The sequence below is a fragment of the Tigriopus californicus genome, chromosome 11 (assembly GCF_007210705.1).
Source record: "Tigriopus californicus strain San Diego chromosome 11, Tcal_SD_v2.1, whole genome shotgun sequence".
Lineage (NCBI taxonomy): Eukaryota > Metazoa > Arthropoda > Copepoda > Harpacticoida > Harpacticidae > Tigriopus > Tigriopus californicus.
In genome coordinates this window covers 5060943-5067032 of record NC_081450.1, presented here as the reverse complement: position 1 = coordinate 5067032, position 6090 = coordinate 5060943, and positions in this window count along the sequence as shown.

Here is a 6090-nt window from a genome sequence, read left to right as displayed (position 1 = left end):
CCAATCAGCTGGGCTTGGAGTCTTTGCCAGACGACACCATTCTCCGCCGTCAGCGAACTGAGAGTGGAAGTTCATGGGCAGCAGTTGCAGCCATTATTCCTGAACCCAAATTGGACGGTTCCGAGTACCCTGTCCCAAAGGTCGTCAAGGATGAAGTCCTGCCAACAGTTTATGCCATATCTGATGAACATCAAGACGCCGTCAAAGAAATACATTCGGAGGGCTTTGAAAAGGTCCTTAACCGACGTGAGAGGAAGAGTAAAGATAATGACAGTTTGCTAGAAACGTGTAAACGTGATCTAGATTTGGGCACAACTGGCCAGAATTTCTCAGATGATAAGGATGAAATTTTGAGCTCATGGAATGTTGGTAATCCCAAAAAATCATTCGAATATCAAGACGATCTAAGTTCAGCTTGGTTGGAGATTGATGCCAACCCTTTTGTGTTTGATGATGAAGAGCAACCCCAGAAACCTAAAAGGAGTGAATTTATTCCTCGTACATCTATTAATCCTATTGGCAAAGGTCAAGTGATCCGAAACATTCACACCTCTTCTCTAATGTCAGGTTTTGAATCAGGAGAGTCTTGTCAAAGATCAGTGCCAACCCTCCAATCTAAGTCAGTCCAATCTAAGTGGACTGCAAAAAAGGCCTATGAATGTCAAGATGAGTTAAGCTCTGCTTGGATGGACGAAGATTCGATCTCTTTTGAATTTGAGGATGAAGATGAGCCGATAGAAAGAAAAAGTGACGTCCACGGATCAAGTTTTGTTTCAAAAGTCCTCGGACCAAGCCAAACTGATGTTCCAGAGTTTGTGAACCAAGTGGAAGCGGGAAACTTGTTGAAAAGAAATGAAGAATCCCCCATTGGGCTTTTGGCGAGGTCTGACTTGTCTTCGGAGCCTGGCTGTTTCCAAAAGAAGGCTTATCAATATCAAGATGCATTAAGCTCTGTTTGGATGCAACAAGATTCAAACCCTTTCGTCTTCGACGACAGCGACGATGGGGGTGTATTCCCACAAGCCACTTGCGCACTAGAAAACGGGAAAAAAGGTGACAAACCGTCACACTTAAACGAGTGTCCAGATGATTGGGTTATCCCAAACAAGGAGGCGGTAAGAGGAGAGGATCATTTTCAACCTCCTCTTAAGAAAGCATATGAGTTTCAAGATAGGTTGAGTAACACTTGGATCGAGGATGATTGCAACCCTTTTGACTTTGGAGACGATGTTGGTGTTATTACAGCATCTGATTCTCGATCAACATGTTCTAAGAGCACAATATCACAGAATGAAGAATCTCCTCACTTACCCTCAGATGATCTGGAGAGGGATGTTAGGCCAAGTTCAGACGAATCCCCCAAGAACCTTGGGGATTTGGACAAAGGGCCGAAAGCAAATTTGCAAACGCAAGCCCCGCCACCGATGCCAACTTTACCCAAAAAGGCTTTTGAGTTGCAAAACGATTTAAGTTCGACTTGGATGGAAGATGATGCTAAGTTTTTTGATTTTGGTGACGACGAGGATCAAAGTCCAAAAGTGCAATCAAAGGAACGCAAGGAAGAGCTAAAAGAAAAAAGAGCCTTTGAAATGTTGGATGATTTCAGTGGGTCTTGGATGGAGGAAGCCCCTGAGGACAATCCTTTTCAAAATATGTCAGAAGCTGAAGATGTGCCCCTCCCTAAGTCACCTGCAGCCATCCAAGCTGATCGACCTTTTGACAATGGGGCTACTTTTGACCAAAAGAATGTTCCAACTACCACAAATATGGCACCAGCCTGGAAACAAGAGGTGTCGAAAAAAGTAAATTTGGAGGGGAGTATATTTGGATCTTCCATCGGCAAAAAGAAGCTTGAGCATAATGTAATGTCTTCGTCGTCTTTTGATGAATCCCAGGGCAAGAATACTGGAGAGGAGGAGGAGGTCAAAACTCGTGATAAAGTCAGAAAGAAAAAGCGAAGGCCTAAAGCGAAAGATCGGGAAAGTAGCTCTGAATCAGACAAAGATTGTGATTGGGAGCAAACATTTGAGCCCACTATCATAGAATCGTCGAGTGGTGAGCGAGTAAACCAAGATGCCAACGAAGCAGAAAATCGATCATGGGCCCAAATAGCCTCAATTGTCCCTCTTCATATCGTGCAAGATCAAGAAAATCAGTCGAAAAAGGAACACTTAATTGAGCCTGAACTTCCTCTTTTAATCGTTCCGGATGAAGCAGATGCAAAGACTGAATTGATTCATGCAGATGAGGAAGGATTTGTCGAAGTTCAAAGTAAGCACAGGAAACGCTTACTTTCACAAAATGAGGCTGAACCTCGCATCTCCTCACCCATGCCCGATCTCCTAACAGCTTGTCCACATGCTGAGACCCCTGACAAAATCGAAAGTATCTCAAGAGGAAAAGATGACAAGATCGAACCTCCAGAACCGAAACAGAACACTCAAAATCAAGTGGATGAGGATGAAAATTTTCGGATGCGAGCCTCAAGAAGTCGTTTTGTGCCTGTTGCTGAAGGGAACAAACCCCCTGACGATCCAATAAACTTGGATAACTGGTCCCAAGACTACTTTTGGTGGAACAGGTCAGAGTGCGAGGCAGCGGAGAAAAGATTCGTTTTGGAGCAGCAAAAGAAGCATGCACGGTCTGACAAGTTAAGAAATAATACGAACAACAATCAAGGAGATGACGATGACTCGAATACTAAAGAGTCGAAAAATCAGATCAAAAGGAATAAAGGAAAAGAGTCTAAACCGTCACCTTTAAAATCCAGTCATGAGCAAAAGCTTCAAAATTTGCCATATAATTGGAGTGACGAAAGTACTTACCTGAAGGTCGAGATAATCCGTGAGGAGAAGGTGGAAATCAAAACCTTGCAAGAAACCCCACAAAGAATCAGGAGCGAAGAATTAATGAACCTTCAAAATTCAATTCAGGTTTGCTATTTTGTATTTTTTTTTCTGCATAGTATCTAACCAAAACCTGGTCGGGATTGGCAATTAACGTTGGTTTAAAATTATTTTCATTGATTAAGGTGGGTTATTTTAACTTGGATTTTCTCCCTCGGTTTTCCAGGTGGATATTGGTCATCTTGAAAATGACGTGAGAGAAATCGAAAAGATCCTTTCTGGCATGTCCAATGATGATGCAGACCGTCAATTAGCGATCACCAAGGTAAGTAAAAATCAAATCTTACGAGTTAGCTACCTTTTGAATGAAATCATTATCAAATGAGATTCAACAATTTGCATTAGCATCTTAGTGAAAATACCTTTTCATAGATAACGGTAGACACTTTGGACGCGATGGAGAGCTCAGCAGACGACATTGCCAATCGCATGAATGCCATTCCGGAGCAAGAGAGGCAAGAACTTGGGGAGCTGGAAACGGCTTTAAAAGGATTGAAACTGGCTATTGTTCAGGACAAAATCACCGCCGATAAGATTCGCATGTCGGTGGAAAATTACGTAAACGAAAGACGTAAGCGCAATGATGAAATCAAATCATATCACAACATGCTCGTGGACCTCGAAGAATGGCTTCTTGAAGCTCAAGGATCGTTGGGAGCAGAAATTCGGATGTACACCATCAAAGCCGTTCGGGAGAATATGAAGAAGCACAAGGTTAATATTGTTGTTTTTTTCATGAAATTTTCGGGCTAGCATTTGTTTTGGATGGGTCTTTTGATAAAATACCATATCAGCTGAGTCCCATTCATTTACTTTCCTCCTACGTTCTGATCACTTTCTGTACTAATCAACTTAGGACTATGCCAATGGGCTTTCGGAGAAGCGTGAGGACGTGAATCAAATGCTGCAGCAATGCTCTCGCCTTGCCCAATATCCGGATGTGTCCGAGCCAGTAAACCATTTGTCGCGTCATTTGACAGCCGTGGGAGAGGCCATTGATGATTTCAAGGGTGTGATGAACCTGCGTAATCGGGCGCTCCAGGTACGGATTGTCTGAATGGCTGGTGACGGATAACATTATCATGTTCAAAAGTCGTTGTGGATATCCTGACTTCTGTGCGAACGGCTGAATGTATTTAGACAATAAAAAACTATTTCTCTTATATTATGAAAAATGTTTGAGTGAGTATGTACTCCGTATCTTTTTATTGACCGTGCACACTGTTGTGGTAACAATGCTTGTAAAGGTTCAATTGAGCAAATTAAAACTCGTTTAAGAGTCCTGTAATGATAATTACGCCCTTCATGGATTGATATTGGTGGCTTTTTGCCGACATAAGCTGTTCAAGTTTTGCTATTCATTTACATCCCGTCGCAGTATAAATTACTCCAAAGCGATTTTTATGCGAATGACATTTATAGCGAGAAATATTTTGCATTTAAATGACTTTTTGCACGGTCTTATAAAGTAGCATTACCTTGGGTTTCCATTGCAACATTCCTATTTACTATTTAGGAGGCCTTGGACAAAGCTGAAGAACTTGTGTCAATGATCAATGGAGATGAAGCCACATCTGACGTTTTTGAAGTAGTCATGACAAAAGATGGAATCTCGATGGAAGGAAGGACAAAGATGGAGAGCACAATCCAACAACGGCAAGCCATGATTACCAAAAGAGACCTATCTTCAAATGTATCCAAAACAGTGGATGGTGCCTCTGCCAAGCCTGTTAATATCCCCGAGGCCCTTATTTCAAATCTACCACCAGAGTTAAGGTTACATGTTGAAAGTGAGGTACAAGCAGCCTATGATCGCCTAGACCAAGAAGAACGACCAGAACTAACTAAACCACCTAACGTGAGAGCTCTATTTGATCTTGTGGAAGAGATGCCAGAGCCCGTTGCCAAGAATATCTATGATCAAGTGACTAGGGTTATTCAAGAATACGAGGGGAAAGATGGACACAAAGTCACTCACGAGGAAAAAGAACACCTCATTCAATTACAAATGGAACAAAATCGCTTGACTCAACAACTGGCGGAAGAGCTGGAAGCCAAATTTCCCCCGTTTTTATCAGCGGGAATTCAGTACGAAATTTTACAACAGATGTGTCACTTGGACCTGAAGAACCTGAAACCAACAACGACTACAAGGAAGCACACTATCGAAGATCTGATTCAACTGCAGATTGAACAAAATCAGTTAGTTCCAGAGGTACCCTTGGTATTGAGACAATCCCTCCCAACGGAAATGCAGGACGATGTTTCAAGAGCTATGAAAGAAGCGTACAAAAACTTGGCTCTAAGAGAGGCTTTGGGCCAAGATAATTCGAGACAAATTCCAATAAGTAGGGATCGTTCATCAAGTTTCAGTTCTCAGTCATCAACTCAATCTGGATCTTCTAAAACTATTAGGGAAAGAGGAAAAAAATTACGGAAAGAAATTTCCAAACTGTTCCATAACAAATCCAAAGAGCATCAAGATGACACTTCCTCGGTTGACAGTCACCCAGGCAGTAGTGCGAGTCGAAGCTCATCTACTACCAGGAAAAAAAAACTGAAATTGCCGAAGCTCAGCATGTCCTTGCCAAAATTTGGCAAACAATCTAAACACCAACCGCCTTCAAATATTACTCAAGAAATAACTGAGGATTCTGAATTTGATTCCGAGGCCCTTCCAGAAACTCCCCAAATAGAAACTCCAAGTGCCTACAATAGAGATATACCGTCCCGTCCAGAATCTCCAGTTCCATTTTGGCATGGAAAACAGCATCAAGAAATAAAACAAAAAAAACAATCAAAAAGCTCATTATTCGGTGGCCTCTTCAAGTTCAAGCTACCCGACTTCGCTGGTTTCAAGTTTGAAGGTAAACCCAGTTCTGTCGAGGTGGACAAGCTCATGAAAGACCTGCCTGAGCCGGATGACTATGCTGAAGAGGAGCAAGACTGGACACTGCTGTTTGGCCGTCTGCGCCAGGGCAAGGACCAGGAGGAGGTGGAACATGACCTGCTAGGCCTGCTCAGGTTGCTCTACAAGCGCCTCAAGGGCCTCAAGAAGGAACTCAAGGGCATTCACAAGATCAAGGATCCAGCCAAGAAGAGACAGGCCCTTCTGGACTTCCAGGTACATTGTTTACACTAACCCCTTTCCCCATTCACTCTTCACATATTAGGAAATATTATC